Source organism: Sciurus carolinensis, chromosome 2, assembly GCF_902686445.1.
Source record: "Sciurus carolinensis chromosome 2, mSciCar1.2, whole genome shotgun sequence".
NCBI lineage: Eukaryota > Metazoa > Chordata > Mammalia > Rodentia > Sciuridae > Sciurus > Sciurus carolinensis.
Window position 1 is genome coordinate 108,358,987 of NC_062214.1, and position 20,116 is coordinate 108,379,102.

A 20,116-nucleotide genomic window follows, 5' to 3' on the forward strand; every position below is an offset into this window, starting at 1 on the left:
GTGAGGTTTTTCTCCCTTGGTTGGTTGGTTTGTTTTTTTGGTGGTGTTGGGATGGAGCCCAGAGCCCTGCACAGGTGACTGCTCTACCATGAAGCTGAATTCCCACCCTATCTTGTTTGCTGTTGTTGTTTCTAATTATTCTTTATTTTCCATTGGACTACCCTTGTCTTAAATTTTTTCCTCCATTTTACATGCCTTTAAGATTTGCTAGCCAGTCCAGGCGTGGTGGTACACACCTGTAATTCCAGCCACTTGGAAGCTGAGGCAGGAGGAACTCAAATTTAAGGCCAGCCTCAGCAATTTAGTGAGGCACTAAGCAACTTAGCAATACCCTGTCTCAAAAATTAAAAAAAAGTGTTGGAGATGTGACTCAGTGGTTAAGCACCCCTGAGTTCAACCCCTGCACCAAACCAAACCAAACATTTTCTAGTTGGGTTTGGTTACACATGCCTATAATCTCACCAGTTTGGGAGGCTGAGGCAGGAAGATCCCAAGTTCAAGGACAGCCTGAGCAACTTAGCAAGACGTGTTTTGAAATTTTAAAAAAGGGGGCTGAGGATATAGCTCAGTGGTAAAATGCCTCTGGATTCAATTCTCAGTAATACACACACACACACACACACACACACACACACACACAAACATAATTCTTTTATTATTATTTTTTCTCCTGAAATCAAATTTCCTGGGTTCAAATCCTTACTCTATGATTTACTAAGAATCTTGATAGTGTTTTGCAATTTCTTTGTCTCTATTTCCAGTCCACAAAACAGAAATAAAGATAGTATCTAAACATGGTTTTGTTACCAGTTTATATGCACAAAATGCTTTCAAATAGCAATGGCACATAGTAACTCCATTTTAGCTATTATTAGCATCATCTTTAGTAGTACAACTACTACCACTACTATTAGTACTACTACAGGTAATTGAATTCAATTTTTTACAGTTTTTCCTTAATTTTTTTTTTTTTTTTTTGTACCAGGGATTGAACCCAGGGGCACTTTACCACATCCACAGCCCTTTTTTATTTAAAGACAAGATCTCGCTAAGTTGCTTAGACTGGCTTTGAACTCTCAATTCTCCTGCCTCAGTCTCCCCAGCTGCTGGGATTATAGGTGTGTGGCACCATGCCTGGCACCTTAATACTTTTTAAAAATTTTTTTTAATTTGTTATAATTAGTTATATATGACAGTAGAATGCATTTTGACACATTATACTTATATGGAGTATAACTACTCATTCTTCTGGCTGTACATGATATACATAGTTACATCCAACATATAATCATTTATGCACATAGTATAATAATGTCCAATTAATTCTGCTATCCCTCCTACCCCCATGCCCTATCCTCTCCCTTCACTTCCCTCTGTCTAATCCAAAGTACCTCTATTCTTCCCTAGCCCTTCCCCCACAAATTGTGAATCAGCATCCACATATCAGAGAAAACATTCGGCCTTTGGTTCTTTGGATTAGCTTATTTCGCTTAGCATGATATTCTCCAGCTCCATGGCACATTAATATTTTGACACCATAAATACAAATACCTCATTTTTTGATATGTATAGTACTTACAGAATTTTTGGTTCTGTAAAATGTGAAAAGGCCATCATAAAGACCCACATAGGTCATTTAGAATTGCTTTTTTTTTTTAGTTTCTAAAAATAGCTTTTCAATACTATAATATCGATTCCTAATTTGTCATTTTTAATAGTGTACATCACCTTTCTTTTAGTTTCTGTCTCTTTTTTTTTGTTTTGTTTTTTTAGGTATTGGGGATCGAACTCAGGGCTTTGTGCTTGCAAGGCAAGAACTCTACCAGCTGAGCTATCTCCCCAGCCCTCTTTTAGTTTCTACAAAGGAATATTTTTCTTTTAATTTATGGTAAAATGTACATTACACAGAATTTTCTCTTAATTTTCACCCCAAAAATCCCCTAGACCTGACACTGGGGATTGAACCTAGAGGTACTCTATTACAAGCTATATTCCCAATCTTTTTTTTTAATCTTGAAGTCTCACTGAATTTCCCAGGCTGGCCTCAAACCACAATCCTCCTGTCTCTAGCTCCAGAGTCACTGGGATTATGAGTGTACCACTGTGCCCAACGATCTCAACCATTTTAAAGTACATAGTTCAGTGGCATTAAAGACATTCACATCATTGTGTAACCATCACTACTGTCCATGTCCAGACAAAATTTAACTTTCAAAATTGGAACTCTGTATCCATTAGGCAGTAAGTTCCTCTCTCCATCTTGGATCCTGGCAACCACCATTCAACTGTTTCTATGAATTTGACTACTATAGGTACTTTATATAAGTGGAATCATACAGACTTGTCATTCACACTTAGCAGAATATCTTCAAGGTTCATCAACATTGTGGCATTTGTCAGAATTTTCTTCCCTTTTAAGGCTGAAGGTATACACCATATTTTGTTTATCCATTTATCAATCAGCATTTAGGTTGCTTCTACTTTTGGGGTATTGCAACTTTTGTTGCTATGAACATAGATGTACAAATATCAGGTCAAGTCCCTGCTTTTGATTCTTGAGTGTATACCAAGAAGTTAGGAATATCTTTGTGTGTGTGTGTGTGTGTGTGTGTGTGTGTGTACTAGAGACTGAACCCAGGATTGTTTTTCTGTTACCACATCCTCCCTAGTCCTTCTTATTTTTTGTTTTAAGACAAGGTCTTATAAATTGTCAATGCTGGATTTGAATTTGCAATCCTGCCTGAGTTTCCTGAGGAGCTGGGATTACAGGCCACCAGGCTCAGAAGGATTATCTTTTATAGTCCTTTTATGTTCACATTTTATGTGTGTGTATTTGACATCTAGTTATAAATCATAGATGGCTGCATTTTTTTTTCTCCAGGCCCCTAGATTTTTTGGTATGTATGTATGTATTTAATGTTGTTTGCTTTTGTACTAGGGACTGAAACCAGTGGTGTTATAACACTGAGTTATATTTCCAGTCCTTTTTATTTTATTTTATTTTTATTTTGAGACACTGTCTTGCTAAGTTGCTGAGTCTGGCCTGGAACTTGTGATCCTCCTGTTTCAGTCTCCCAAGTTGCTTTCAAGTACAAATTACCTGCCTTTTCTTCCATTCTCCTCTCAAAACTTCTATTGTACATAATTTGTCTCTCTTTAATGTTTCTGTCATATACATGACATATAAAATATTTGTATTTATAATGTCTAACTATCTCTTTGCCACTCTCTGCTACATTCTTGGTGAATATCTTGGTACAAACTTCAGAATAATTTCTTTTGGTCAACTATTTCTATGATCTACTTTCTCATACATTGAGTTTTTAGTTCAATGATTATTTTCTAAATAATCATGTTACATATACATCTATTTTGATTTCTGCCTGTTTCTTAATTTCTAAGTTATTCCCTCATTTATCTATTTGAGTACCCTTAAAAATGCTTTATGTCTTGGCTGGGTGTGATGGCACACACCTGTAATTCCAGTGGCTCCAAAAGCTGAGGTAGGAGGATCACAAGTTCAAAGCCAGCCTTTGAACTGGCTGGGGATATGGTTCAGTAGTTAAGTGTCCCCAGGTTCAATCCCCAGTACCAACCCCCCCTCCCCAAAATCCAAAACAAAACAAAACAAACAAAAAAACAAACAAAAAAACCCCAAAACTCTAAGTCTTTAGCTGACTGTTACATAAAATCATTTTTATATTCCAATTACTAAAGTGCCTCTCTTATTAACTTTTTCATGTTTTTAGAATTTTGCTTTACAAATTTTCTTCTTCTCCACTCCCCCTGCTTTTTTTGTTATTGTTTTGAGCTGGGGTCTTGCTATTTTGCCCAGAATGGTCTCAAACTCATGGGCTCAAGCAATCCTCTCACCTCAGCCTCCTGAGTAGTTGGAACTATAGGACTACAGGTGCATACTACCAAGTCCAGCATAATTTACTAATTCTCATTGTGGGGTGTGTGGGGGCTTTTCATGGGTTTTTCCTCTTTTTACCCTTTTTGATTGCTTGTATCACCTAATAATTTTTCAAGTTGCTTTCTCCAGTTCCTCAGTCTAGTATTAAATTTTATAATTGCATTTTAGAGCTTCCATTCTATGGTGCTACTAAGGACAGCAAAGATGGGGTACAGAACCAATGATGATATTTTTTAATTAATGGTCACAAGGCTGTGTCTACAACTTTCTATTTCCATAGGCTTCAGGTTGCTAAAGGCTATATAGTCTTTGATGGTAGTCATCAACAATTTTATTTTCTGCTTCCTTTGTCAAGAAAGATGAGACAATAATTAGATTTCAGCTGTGACCAATAAGCCTGATTCTCATTTTATTTTTTTTTAATTATTTTGCAGTACTGGCGATTGAAACCAGAGTTTCTTTTCCACTGAGTCACATCCCCAGTCCTTTTTATTTTGAGGCAGGGTCTCACTAAATTGCCACGGAACTTGTGATCCTCCTGTCTCAACCTCCTGAGTCAATGGGATTACAGTTGTATACCACAGCTCCCAGTTTGGGCTCTCATTTTAAGTGGTAACATTTTATTTTTGTTTTTAAGAGTCAAATTCCTAGAAACCTGCATTTTCAGATCTGGAATCCAACACATCAACAATTGTTTAGTCCCTTTGCTCATTTGGTATTTTTGTTTTCTTTCTTCTTTTTTGTTGAGGGGAGGATACTGACAATTGAACTCAGGGGTGCTCTTGCCACTGAGATCCATCCCTAGCCCTTTTTATTTTATTTTGAGACAGGGTCTTGCTAAGTTGCGAGGCTGGCCTGAAACTTGTAATCCTCCTGCCTTGGCCTCCCGAGTAGATGGAATTATTGGCATGCCCCAGTGCCTTGTCCATTCTAGGCCAAGTGGTCTTCCACTGAGCTATATACCTGGTCTCTCTTCTACAGAAATGTTAACAATGTTTTAAAGCCTATCAATATTTTTAGTTTTCTATTTTGCAGTGTTGAGTCTTATACATGCTAGGCAAGGGCTCTCTACCACTGAGATATAGCCTCAACCTATATATATTGTCTAGTGTTACCTGTATGAGCACAGTGGATATGTCAAACTCATTAAGCCTGGACCACAGGATGAAAAATGCTTTAAAAAAATTATTAGCCATTACCAATTAAGTGAATCCTGGCTGCTCTACAGAAAAACCCCAATGAGATGTGGCTTAATTAACCAAAACTCATTACCTATTGTTTGGAGTAACTACCCTTGTGACTTTCAGTATGGGACTGATATCTGAAGCACACTGTTTTCTCAGTTCTGAACATCTAAATACATATGGTATATTCCTCCTAACTGGCAAATATGTGGCCTCCCATTGGAGTTTCAGTTGTTTTGGAGAATGTCTGACTATGTATTTGAAGTATTCCCAAAACAGTATTTTGTGTTGCTATACAGACTACATTTCCCATTTTATTTATTTATTTATTTTTGTATTTTTGTAGTATTGGGGATTGAACCCAGGGCCTTAAGCACACTAGGCAGGCATTATATCACTTAGCTATATCCCTAGCCCTCTTCATTTTAAATTAAACCAATCCAACTATATCTTCCCAATATGGTAAAACACACCAAAAACATTCCAGTCATTTTGCATGATGTGGTTATACAAATTAAATTTATAAATATATGCACACCTTTATAAATATATCAATGTAAATATGACATATTAGACTATAAAACAAAACACTAAATTTAAAATTGCCAAAAATATTGTGGTTATCATTACATAACTAAGCCACACCCCTGTCTAATGGTGTGTTTTCAATAAAATATTCAACTGGTTCTAATTGCATGTCACTTTGTACTTAGATTTAAGTGCTTTTATAAGTTATAAACTTTAAACTTCTAACATTTGCATTTGTTGATCTCTTGCCATATTACCTTTAGAATCTAGAAGTAGTCAGATAAAGGTATAAACTGAGATTATATATATATCCTGTTCCCCATGATATAAAAACAGTCAAAGAGGATAGGACAAGAGAGTTCTTTACACAATCAGACTCTTTCTTCCCATTCCCACTTCATATTTTTCAACAAGGTATCATTATGACAACACTGTTCTGTTTTTGACATTTTCAATGTAGTATCTTCTCTCAAGATCACAGTCTCTTCATTTACCATTTCTCAGTATCATTTCTTATTATGATAAATTTCAGTTGATACTTGCCTCTCAAGTTTGGTCTAATCTCGTACCTTTCTATACTGCTATGGGTTCCAAAGAACTAAGTCCCTGCCTTGATCAACTCTTAAGATTTCTTCTTCTTCTTTCTTTTTATTTTTAGTTGTAAATGGACACAATACCTTTATTATTTTATTTTTATATGGTGCTGAGGATCAAACCCAGTGCCTCACATGTGCTAGGCAAGAGCTTTGCCACTGAGCTACAACTCCAGCCCAATATTCTTCTTTTAATATTCTCATGGTGTAGAAAGGGATCACAAACTCTAATGTTTACAGGAATCAGACAAATACATGGATGTGCTACAGAATAAGTTTATAAGAAACTAGACAAGGAACCATGTCTCATTCTAAAAGTTTCAGTGGATTGTGTCAAATATTCTGGTTTAACAGAATTCAGATATTAAGAAGTTTATGTGAAATCTCTTGATTTGTTTTTTTGCAGTACTGGGGATCGAACCCAGGGCCTGTGCTTGCAAGGCAAGCACTCTACCGAGTTATCTCCCCAGCCCAAATCTCTTGATTTTTAAATACTAAAAGTTATTTTACTTTTTTAAAAAAAATCACTGTGTAGACCCCCAAAATTCATGCTAGATGAATATGGCCATGGATCATCAGTTTTCTACCTCTTTAAAATATTATTTGTGTTATTTAACAAAGTTTTAGAAATATACAATTCTAGCTTAACAAAAGTACACATTTTCAAATTCAACAAAAGACTGACCATTCCTATAAATCTTAATCTCCCTAGTGATGGAGACTTATCCTTTACCTTCTATTCCAGATATTTTCTTTTATTACCTATTTTGATTATACAGAAATAAAATTAAAAATTAAAATCATAGAGAAAAAATGTCATTAATGCTTCCAATGAAGAACAAAATGGCCAAATATTTTTTTTGATCAAACCCTAGGGCCTTGCACATTCTCGGTAAGCCCTGTATCACTGAGCTATATCACAGTCCCAAGATATTTTTAAAAGACATACATAGCCATGCATGGTGGCATATGCCTCTAATCCCATCAACTCCGGAGGCCGAGGCAAGAAGATTGCAAATTCAGATCAGCTTCAGCAACTTAACAAGGCTCTAAGCAACACAGCGAGACCCTGTCTCAAAATAAAAAAAATTTTTAAAAGGTGGGGGCGGGGTGCTGAGGATATGGCTAAGTGGTTAAGCACCCTGGGTTCAATTCCTGGTTAAAAACAAAAAAACAAAAACGACATGTATCCCATTTGTTTACAATAAAAAAAAAAAAAAAAAGACATATATAAAAACATAAGGCAGGGCTGGGGATATAACTCAGTTGGTAGGGTGCTTGCCTCACATACACAAGGTCCTGGTTTCAATCCCCAGGAACACACACACACACACACAAATTAGGCATACTAACAAATGACAAAGGGAAAATTGTTGTTTATAAATGCACAATGTCTTGCCTAGGAAAAAAAAAGTTCTTTTACGTGAATATGTTAGTAAAAAAGAAAAATGTCATGAATTAAGGATCTACCTAAAAACTTAAAAAGGGAATAAAGTAACAATTCACAAATAGAAAAAAATTTTAAAAGGATAAGACACATTGGAATTTAAAAAGTAGCAAAATTAGTAAAACTGGGTTTTTGGAAAGTACAAACTTCAAACTGATAAACTATAATTTCAAAAAAGATTATAAAAGTTTCAGTACTAACAATTTTAAAATGAAGAAATCTAAAATTGAAAAAGTCTCATAATAATTATGTTAGTAATAATTAGTGACCAATTAAACAATTTGATTACTAGACTAACAAAAGAAATTCAAAATTTCTAAACTGATGGAATAAGTTTAATATTAAACAACTGCTTACCATGTACATACGAGGCTGGGGGGAAAAAGAGTAAGACATCATTCCCACCCTCCTGAAGTTACTACTTTAACGGACAAGACAGATACATAACAGCTAATTACAGAACAATGTGAATACTGTATACTCTAATGAAAGCCAGTCGTATGGACTGAAGTAGCATAAGAGGGATAGTATGGATAAGAGGAAGAGCTTTATCAAATAAATAATAGCAGAGCAGTGTTTTAAAATATAATTAGGAGGGGCTGCAGTTGTGACTCAGCAGTAGAGCACTTGCCTGGCGTGTGTGAGGCACTGGGTTCAATCCTTAGCACCACATATAAATAAATGACCATCTACAACTAAAAAAATTTTTTTTGAAAATATAATTAGGAGTCTGCTAGAAATGGAACAAGGTAATATTAAAGAATTTCCCCTAAAACTTTCAAGAATTGAGGAGGTAGTGTGACAATTAACAAAAACTGATTTAGAAAACAGGGACCCAGACAACATTGTTCTATGATTTACTTCAAGCTAATTAATCTCTGTGGATCTCATTCCCTTGACTGTAAAATGAGAGGTCCCTATTACAGTCTCAAATTTCAATGTACATGTAAATAAAGTCAAGGCAGGGCCTGAAATCGTTTTGTCTTGTTTTTTAATATTTTTAGTTGGAGATGGATATAATGCCTGTATTTATTTTTTTATGTGGTACTGCGAATTGAACCCAGTGTCTCACATGTGCCAGGAAAATCCTATACCACTGAGCCACAACTCCAGCCCCCAGGGCCTGAAATCTCATTACAGAAGATAGAGATGCTACTGGTCCACTAACTTATTCTCTCAGTAGTAACAGGGAATTACATATCCCTTAGGGTTCTTTTTATATCAAAAGTTCATTTCAAATAATTCTGTTATATTGAATTTTTTGAGGCAAATAATTTTGATAGAAAAAGTTAACAATGATAAAACCAAAAAAAAGAAAATTATAAGGCAAAAGGGTAAAAATTATGAGGCAAAACTTTTTAAAAATAAATTTTAGTTGTAACTAAATAATATTTACCCTCTGGAAAGGAGGACTGAATAAACACAGAACATTGAAGATTTTTTGTATTCTTGCATATTAATAGGAATGACAGTAAAAATTATGGATCCATAGTTTCTTAAAGGGCCTTTAACAACATTGAACATATTTTCCTACTTAAACCTTAGAATACTTTGGCATGAATCCTTCATTTTTATTTTTGGCAGTCCTGGTATTGAACCTAGGACCCTATGCTCTAGTCCTTATTTTTTTTAATTTTTTTTTTTTTTTTTTTTGAGAAAGGGTTTTCCCTATGTTGCCCAGGCTCGCCTTGAGCTTGTGGTCCTCCTGTGTCAGTCTCCCAAGTAGCTGGAATTACAGGTGTGCACCACCATATTCAGCCTACATAAACACCTTTTAAAGAAAAGGAATATACATTTAATATCAGCAGTCAATTTTATGCTTCATGGGAAAGTACTGGAACATAAAATTTTAAACACTTCTAAAAATGCTGGTGAGAGTAATTTGAATTAAATATTATGAAAATAATTCTATGGAGTCACTTCTACAATTGACAAAATGGAATACCTTGACAAATCCTGGGGAAAAGGATGTACTGGCTATGTGAACAAGTAGTACAAAGTTGTAAGAAATGAGAAAAATTGAATTATGATCTATATCATAATGATATACATCTTGAAAATGAAATGAAAAAGGTCACAGCTGAAAAATGGCAGACTAGAGGAACCCACTATATAGAAGCTATTCTCCATGACTGAATCAAAACTACAGTTCTGTGGCAGCATGATAAGGGAGAAAAGTTGTGGGAAAGAAACTCAGAGCTAGCACCCAGGTAAAACCCAGAAATATTGGTATGCATGTATTTATTTATTTATTTTTTAGTTGTCAATGGATCTTTATTTTATTTATTTGTTTGTATGTGGTACTGATAATTGAACCCAGTGCCTCATGTATGCTAGGCAAGCATTTTACCACTGAGCTACAACCCCAGTCCAAGAAATGTTGGTTGTTAGAATAGAATAAAAGGAATACATTGTAGCAGTCCAAGCAAGTAGTGACTCACTGTGAGAGGCCAAGCTTCTCTCCAACAACCTGAAAGAAAGTTTCTCAGTAAGAAAAGCAGGCTCCACTGTCCAAAAAATTCACAATCTGAGTAGGAAAAATACTCAGATTCTGTGAAGTAAGCTGGAACAGGAAAGTCCTGATACTTAATGAAAGTGGGATTTAGTAAAAGTGGAATTTATTGAAAGTGGGAAAGTAGAGCCAACTTAAAAGACTGGACTTTCTAAGCAGGAAGTTAGAAATCCTTGAAGTTTTTCTTTGTGTGTGTGTGTGTTGCTGGGGAGTGAACCCCAGGGCCTTGTACATACGAGGCACATACTCTACCAACTGAGCTGTATCCCCAGCCTCCCCCCCTTTTTTTTGTATTTTAAAAATTTTTGTTTCTCTTGTTCTTATTTGACCTTCTTTTTTGTGTACCCCAGACCCAACAGCAATTTATGCTTTACTTTTCACCAGACTAGTGGGCACCCAAGCCATGAGTTAATCTGGGCTCAGGAGCAAGAGTGTAACACGGATTTAGGAAAACCTCTAGGTAGCAAATGGAATCAAGGCTAACAGTCTAGATCTGCACAGTGGAGAAGAGGGAAGGGCATTTTCATTTAAAACTGGTGGTCTGAACTATGTGATAAGGAGCAAGGCCCACAGAGACCAGAACTGGGTAGAACAGGACTGGGTAGAAAGCTACTACCCAAAGGACTCCACTACATCGCCCACACTCAGAAGTGTCTGGAAGAGCTACTGACTTGACTTGGGCATGTCCCATATACCTCCCCCCAGCATTTGGAGTGAGGCTTTCTGAACAAGGGTTAAGGCATAATCTAGATTGACCTATAGGTTCTCCAGATGAGAGGGCTGGCTAGGGTTGCACTCCCATCCCTAGATACACCATAAAATTCTGCTTTGAAATGGATAAACTACCCCAATACACGATGGCAGGCAAGAAGTGAGTGTATCCAGACTTCCCTAACAAGTTTGGCCAGTTTGGGGGTCAGAGACAGAACCAACAAATAGTAAAATAAATATGTCTCACAAATATTCTCATAGCTGGGGGACTCCAAAATGGAATCCCAGGGAGGAATTGTCTTCATTTTTAAAATCTCGGCAAGGAGAAAATAAAATCATTCTAGGATTGTTGTTGTATTAGCTGTTTTGTGTACAGTGTTTTATACTGTCTTTCTTCATTATTTGTTTTATTGAGATTCTAACTTTATGTATTTTTCAATTACTTGGATTTTTGCCTCTGAATCTATTTTCTTCTTTCTCATCTCTATGCCCTTCCATTCTCCTTCATCCTTCCTTCTCTCCTCATTTTCTCTTCTGTCTTCCTTTTCTCCCTAACCCTTTTTCAATACAATTTGGTATTAAGTATACTATTGTTAATGTTTAACATTTGAGCCTCATCTATATTATTTCTCACTTACTTTTCTCATTGGTTAATAGAACTGTAGAGATCATTAGTAATTTTTAAATATAGGTTGTTATATGCTTTGCTATTAAGTTATAACTGTTACTAACAGTGAAACACTCTCCTCTCAAAGCAGTACTGGTAGTTAAACTTTGAATCTTGATTACAATGATGGTCTTTTTTTTTTTTTTTTTTTTTTGGTGGTGCTGAGGAATGAACCCAGGGCCTTGTGCATGTGAGGCACACACTCTACCAAATGAGCTATATCCCCAGCCCTGATTGGATGTTTTGATGTTAAGATATATCCCAGGTCAGGGTAGATTGTAAAGAGAAAAGCACTCAATAAAGTATTCTCACACAACAGAAAAACAAGAATCTGTGACAATACAGGAAACAGAACCTTTGAAAACATGAAGAAACAAGTTAACAGATACCTCCAAAAGTTTATACTTTCACAATAACTGAATCTGCAGATTTCTGAAGTGGATGAAATCCCAGACAGGAATTCAAAAAGTTACCCAGGACTAGTGATGCACACCTGTAATCCCAGGAACTAAGGAGGCTAAGGCAAGAGGACTATAAGTTTGAGACCAGTCTCAGCAACTTAATGAGACCTTTGTCAAAATAAAAAAAAAAGGGATGCCTCAAATGTTGGTGTACCTAACTATATTAAGCAACACCCAAAACAACAAGAACAACAAAAAACCCTCCTCAATATAAAGGGTCAGATAGGCCCCAATACAATAATATGAGGTGAATTCAGTACCTCTCTCTCACTAATAGATATGTCATTCAAATAAAACCATCAAAGATACGACAATTAATTCAGACTATAAAACAAATGGACTTACACTACAAAATATTTCATTCAAAGGCAGATGAACAGAATTTCTTTTCAATTGTTCATAGAACTTTCTCCAAAATAGATCATAGTTTACACCATAAAGCAAGTCTTAGCAAATAAAAAAAGTTGAAATAATTCCCTGCATTTTATCATATAATAATGGAATGGAATTATAAATCAACAAATAAAACTATAGAAACTATACAAACACAAGCAGACTGAACAATATACTTTTGAATGATGAGTAGGTCATCAAAGAAATCAGATAAGAAATTTTAAAAGGTTCTTAAAATCAAACAAGAATAGAAATACCAAAATCTCTGGGACATAGTGAAGGAAAGATTATAGCTGTGAGTGTCCACGTACCCAACCCCCCTCCCCAAATCAGAAAGAGCCCAAATAAATAACTTAATGATGCATCTCGAGAACATAAACAAGGGCTGGGGTTGTGGATCAGTGAAGCTTGCCTGGCATGTGTGAGGCACCGGGTTCAATTCTCAGCACCACATATAAATAAATGAATAAACTAAAAGGTCTATCAACATCTAAAAAAATTGTTAAAAAAAAAAAAAGCACATAATTACAAACCATTCTCAAAACCAGCAAAAGGAAAGAAAAAAATAAAGATCAGGGCTGAAATTAACAAAATAGATACTAAGAGAACAACAGAAAGGATCAAGAAAGAGTTTTTTTGGTTTTTATTTTTGTTTTTGTTTTTTGGTATTGGGTGTTGAACCCAGGGTCACTTTACCACTGAGCTACATCCCTAGCCCTATTTATCTATTTATTTATTTTTGGGTACCAGGGGCTAAACCCAGAGATGTTTAACTTTTTTTTTTAATTTATTTTTATTGTAAACAAATGGGATACATGTTGTTTCTGTTTATATATGGAGTAACAGTACACCATTTGCGTAATCATACATTTACATAGGGTAATGATGTTTGATTCATTCTGTTATTTTTTCCTTCTCCCCCACCCCTCCCACCCCTTTCCCCTCTATACAGTCTCTCCTTCCTCCATTCTTGCCCCCCTCCCACCCCCCATTATGTGTCATCATCCGCTTATCGAGATCATTCGTCCTTTTCTTTTTTGAGATCGGCTTATCTCACTTAGCATGATATTCTCCAATTTCATCCATTTGCCTGCAAATGCCATAATTTTATTATTCTTTATAGGTGCTTAACCTTTGAGCCACATTCCCCAACCCACTTTTTATATTTTATTTAGAGACAGGGTCTTGCTGAGTTGCTGAGGCTGGCTTTGAATTCACAATCCTCCTACCTCAGCCTCCCAAGCTGCTGGGATTACAGGCAGTGGCGCACAGCTTTACTTTTTATTTTGAGACGGTACCTCACCAAATTGCTCGAGCAATTCTCCTGCTTCAGCCTCCCAAGTTACTGGGATTACCAGCATGAGCCATCATGTCCACTTTCATTAGGGAATGTTGCGAAAACGAATATTCCAATAAATTGGAAAATCTAGAAAAAAATGGATCAATTTCAAGCCATATATGACCTACCAAGATTAAACTAAGAAGGATATAAAAAACCTAAACAGACCAATACAAGCAATGAGATTTGAAGCAGTAATAAAAAGCCACCCAGAAAAGAAAAGACCAGGACCAGACGGATTCACAGCTGAATTCTAACAGACCTTTAAAAAAGAACTAATGCTGTTGGCAAAGTGGCATGTGCCTGTAATCCCAGAGACTTGGGAGGTTGAGGCGGGAGAATTGCAAATTCAAGGACAGCCTCAGCAACTTAGTAAGATATTACTACGAAGTAAAAAAATAAGGGCTGGAGATGTAACTCAGGGATAGAACGCTCTGGGTTCAATCCCTAATTAAAAACAACAACAAAAACAACAACACTTATACCAATGTTCCATAAATTATTTCAGGAAATATGGAGGAACACTTCCAAATTTATTCTATGAAGTCAGTATAACCCTGATAACAAAATCAGAAAAGAACACTTTAAGGAAAGGAAACTAGAGGCCAACATCCTTGATAAACATAGATGTAAAAATGCTTGGGGCTGGGGATGTAGCTCAGTTGGTAGAGTGCCTGCCTCGTAAGCACAAGACCCTGGGTTCAATCCCCAGCACCACAAAAACAAAAACAAAAAATGCTTAATAAGATACTACCAAATTGTATGCAATACCACATTAAAAACACTGTACACAAGGAGCAATGGCTATAATACCTATAATCCCAGCATGCTGGGAAGCTGAAACAGGAGGATCACAAGTTTGACGCTAACCTCAGTAATTAGCAAGGCTCTAAGCAACTTAGAACCTGTCTCAAAACAAAACAAAACAAAACAAAACAACACAGGCAGGTGGTGGCTAAGGATGTAGTTCAGTGGTAAAGTGTCCCTGGGTTCAATCCCCAGTACAAAAAAAGAAGACTGTACATCATGATGAATTCGGTTTTGTTCCAGGGATGCAAGGATGGCTCTACATATCCAGATCAATTAATGCAATATACCACCTTAAATAGAATCTAGGACAAAAATCATATAATCTTCTCAATAAATAAAGAAGCCTTCAACAAAATTCAATAATTCATGATAAAATCTCTGAAGAAAATAGGGATAGTATGAACTTACTTTAACATCATAAAAACTACAGATGACAAACCCATAGCCAACATCATACTCAACTGTCCCTGTATGCAGATGATATGATCCCATACTTAGCAGATCCTAAAATCTCCACCAGAAGATTTTTAGAGTTGATAAATTCAGCAAAGTAGCAAGATACAAAATCAACATACACATATCAATAGCGTTTTTTTTTTTTTTTTTTTTTTTTTTGCAGTACTGAGGATTGAACCCAGGAACACTCTATTATTGAATCACACCACCACCCCCAGAATTAATATCAAAAGTTATCTATAGCTTCAATGTAATTCCATCAAAATACCAATGATGTTCTTCTCAGAACTAGAATTAGAATAAAGTTATACTCCATGTATGTATGATGTCAAAATACACTCGACTGTCATGTGTATCTAAAAAGAATTTAAAAAATAAGGAAAAAAAAAGTAATCCTAAAATTTCAATGGAAGAACCAAATACCTAAAGCAATTCTGAGCAAAGTGGAGGTATAACAATATCCAGCTTTAAATTATACTACAAAGTCATATTAACAAAACAGCTTGGTTTTGACATAAAAATAGACAAATAGACTAATATAACAGAAGACATAGAGCAAACCCACATACATATAGTCATCTGATTATTAACAAAGGTGCCAAAAATTTTTGTTGAAAAAGATAGCTTCTTTAACAAATGGTGCTGGGAAAACGAGACATCCATACTTAAAAGATTAAAAACAGATCCCTATTTTCGCCCTACACAAAAGTCAACTCAAAATGGATCAAAGGCCTTGGAATCAGACCAGGAACTATGCAACTCCTAGAAGACAATGTAGAGTCAACAACTCCAACATATCGTTGTAGGCAATATTCTCAGCAGAATTCCTTTAGCTCAGGAAACAATACCAAGAATCAATAATGAGAAGACATCAAACTAAAAAGCTTCTGTACAGCAAAGGAAACGATAGCATTAAGAGAGAACACACAGAATGGGAGAAAATCTCACAGAATGGGAGAAAATCTTTTCCATAAGAATTAATCGCTTCCATAAAGAATTAATATCTAGAATAAAGAACTCAAAAAATTACCACCAAAACCCCAAATAACCCATTCAATAAGTGGTCTAATGAACAAACACACAGTACAAATGACCAAAAATTACATGAAAAAATGTTCAACATTTCTAGCCATCAGAGAAATGCAAATCAAAACTACACTGAGATTTCATCTCATTCCAATTAATATGGCAATTATCAAGAATACAAAGAATAATAAATGTTGTGAGCATGTGGCAAGGAGAGGAATCATACCCTGTTGGAGAAAGTGTAAATTATTATAGCCACTATGGAAATCAAAATGGAGGTTCCTCAAAAGACTAGGAATGGAACTACCATATGATCCAAAAATGCCACTCAAGATAACAGCAGTGCAATTCACAATAGTCAAGTTATGAAACTAGTCTAGGTATCTGTCAACAGTTGAGTGGCTAAAGAAAAATATAGCATATCTACACACATTGGAGTTTGATTCAGCTATAAAGAAGAATAAAATTTTGTCATTTGCAGGATAATGGATGGAACTGAAGAACATCATGTTAAGCAAAATAAGTCAGGTTCAGAAAGTTAAGGGTTAAATGTTTTCCCTCATATGTGGAAGCTAGAAAGAAAAAAAAAAGGAAAAGGAAAAAAAAAAAAAAAAAAAAAAAGGTGAAAGACTCATGACAACAGAAGGGAGACCAGCAGGGTAAAGGAATCAGGCAGAGGGCAGAAAATAGGAGAGACACTGGGGAATGAAATTGATCAAAGTATGTTAAGTACATGTGCAAATATGACACAATGAAACCCACTATTCTGCATAATTGTTATGTACCAATATAAAAATCTAGATAAATAAGGGCTGGGAAGTAGCTCAGTGGCAAAGTGCTTGCCTTGCATACATGAAGCTCTGGGTTCCATCCCCAGTTCCAAAAAAGAAAAGATCAAAAAAATCCCAAAGGGGGGAGGGGGTGGCAGGGGGAAGAGAAGAATGAAAGAACTGTGGATGGTGTAGAGGAAAATAGGGTGGGAGGGGGTGGGGGACAGAAAGATAGTAGTATGAAACAGACAGTATTACCCTATGTATATGTATGATTACATGAATGGTGTGACTCTACATTGTGTACAACCATAGAAATGAAAAGTTGTACGCCATTTGTGTACAATGAATCAAAACGTAATCTGTAAAAATAAAAAAGTTTAATTAAAATTTTTTTTTTAAAAACCACACATTTAAAGCTAAAAAAAAAAAAGAAAAAGAAAAAAAAGAAAAAAACCTAGGGCTGGAGTTGTAGCTCTGTGGTAAAGTGCTTGCCTAGCACATGTGAGGCACTGGGTTCGAACCTCAGCACCACATAAAAATAAATAAATAAAACAAAGGTATTGTGTCCATCTACAACTAAAAAATATATATTAAAAAAGAGAAGAGGGGCTGGGGAGATAGCTCAGTCGGTAGAGTGCTTGCCTTGTAAGCACAAGGCCCTGGGTTCAATCCCCAGCACCCAAAAAAAAAAAAAAAAAGAGAAGAAAATCTAGATAAATAAAATATAACATCAAATTCAGTTTAACATAGGCAAATCAATAAATGTAATTCACCACATCAAAAGAATTAAGGACAAAACTCACAGTCATCTCAATAGATGCAGAGAAAGTCTTTGAAAAATCCAGCACCCATTCATTATAAAAACACTAAAGAAACTAGGGACAGAAGGAACTCACATCAACATCATAAAGGCTGTGTACCACAAACCCAAAACCAACATCATAATGAATGATTTAAAAGCCAATCCTTTTAAAATCTGGAACAAGACAAGGTTGTACACTCTCACCAATCCTATTCAATAGAATACTAGAAATTCCAGCCAGAGCAATTAGGCAAGAGAAGGAAATAAAAGGGATAAAAGTAGTAAAGAAGTCAAACTATCACTGTTTGCAGATGATATGATTCTATAATAAAAAGACCCAAAAAGCTTCACCAGAAGACTGCTAGAACTAACAAATTCAGCACAGTAGCAAGACATGAAATTAGCACACAAAATTAATAGCATTCCTACACACCAAAAATGAATCTGTTGAGAAAGAAATCAGGAAACCAATCCCATTCACAATAGCCTCAACAAAAACAAACACAAAAACAAAAACTTAGGAATAAATCTGACCAAGGAGGTGAAAGACCTCTACAATGAAAACTATATAACATTGAGAAAGAAAGTGAAGACATAAGATGGAAAGACCTCCCATGTTCATGGATAAGGTAGAATAAATATTGTTAAAATGGCCATCTTACCAAAAGCAATAAACAGATTCAATGTAACCCCCATCAAATAACATGCTTCATAGAACCAGAAAATTGTCCTAAAATTTATATGGAAGAACAAAAGACCCATAATAGCAAAAGCAATTCTTAGTCAAAAGAATCTATACTGGAGGCATCACAATACCTGACTTCAGATTATACTACAGAGAGAAAGGAACAAAAACTTCATGGCACTAGCATAAAAACAGACACATAGACCAATGGAACAAAATAGAAGACACAGAGATAACCCTACACAGATACAGTCATCTGATCCTTGACAAAGGTGTCAAAAACAAGTCAGACAAACGATAGCCTTTTGAATAAATAATGCTGGGAAAACTAGTTATCCACATGTAGAAGAATAAGATTAGATCCTTATCTCTCACCCTTCATAAAAGTCATTTCAAAATGGATCAAAAACCTAGGAACAGAACAGAAACTGTACAACTACTAGAAGAAAATGCAGCACACAGGCATAGACAATCACTTTCTCAAGAAGACCCCTAAAGCTTGGAAAAAAATACCAAAGATTAATAAATGGAATGGTATCAAATTAAAAATCTTCTGCACAACAAAGGAAACAATTAAGAATCTACACAATGGGAGGAAAATCTTTGCTAGCTAATCTTCTGACAGAGGATTAATATCTAAAATATTTTTTAAAAACTGAAAAAAATTATCACCAAAAAGACAAACAACCCAATTAATAAGTGGACAAACGACCTAAATAGAACTTCTCAAAAGAAAAAACACAAATGGCCAACAAATATATGAAAAATGTTCAACATCTTTAGCAATTAGGGAAATGCAAATCAAAACTACACTGAGATTTCATCTTATTCCAGCAAGAATGCTAGTCATCAAGAATACAAATAATAATAAATAATGGAGAATGTAGGGGGGAAAAAAGAACATTTCTACGCTGTTAGTGTGACTGTAATTAGAACAATCACTCTGGAAATCAGTATGGAGTTTCCTCAAAAGACTACCAATGGAATCACCATATGACCCAGCTACATCACACCTTGGTATTTATTCTCCAGAATTAAACTCAGCATACTATAGTGATATATGCATATCCATGATTATAACAGCACAATTCCCAATAGCCAAACCAGCCTAGGTGTCCTTTTTTTTTTTTTTTTTTTTTGCAGTGCTGGGGATTGAACCCAGGGCCTTGTGCTTGCAAGGCAAGCACTCTACCAACTGAGCTATCTCCCCAGCCTCTTAGGTGTCCATCTTTAATGAAAGAAATTATGTCATTTGCAGGAAAATGTATGAAACTAAAGAATATTCTTTTAAATGAAATAAGGCAAACTCAGAAAGGTAAGGATCATATGTTTTCTCTCATATATGGAAACTACAGAGGAAAAAGGAAAAGAAAGTGGGGAGCAGGGGGTCTTGTGAAAATAGAAGAGAGACCAGTGGTGTTGAGGAAAGGGATCAGGCTCAGCAACTCAGTGAGGTCCTAAGCAATTTATCAAGACCCTATCTCAAAATTAAAAAATAAATAAATAACAGGCTAGGGATGTGGCCCAGTGGTTGAATGCCCCTGGTTTCAATCCCTGATACAAAAACAAAAAACCCACATGCTGATGATAAAAACAAAAATTGTCAAAAAATATATACTCTGGAGGTAGGTTAAAAACTTACAATAAAATAACTTAATTTTTGTAAAATAAACCAGAAGTAATATCCCTAAAGGGAAAATAACAAATTAATGAGAATCCTGAAACAAAACAGCATTAGTATAGAAAGAAGTTAATTTAGATCAGTATAAACTCATGGCAAGTTAAATAATCAATTAGAAAAAAACCATCAAAG

The 20,116-nt window shown here is 35.5% G+C and overlaps 1 protein-coding gene and 1 non-coding gene across 2 annotated transcripts in view; one reads left to right on the forward strand and one right to left on the reverse strand.

Annotated features, from left to right (window-relative positions):
* Golm2 (golgi membrane protein 2) overlaps nt 1-20,116 on the reverse strand; it is a 127,788-nt gene that overhangs the window by 18,640 nt on the left and 89,032 nt on the right.
* On the forward strand, nt 14,398-14,471 carry Trnat-cgu (transfer RNA threonine (anticodon CGU)). The gene has a single exon. It is a non-coding gene; the product is annotated as a tRNA-Thr (tRNA).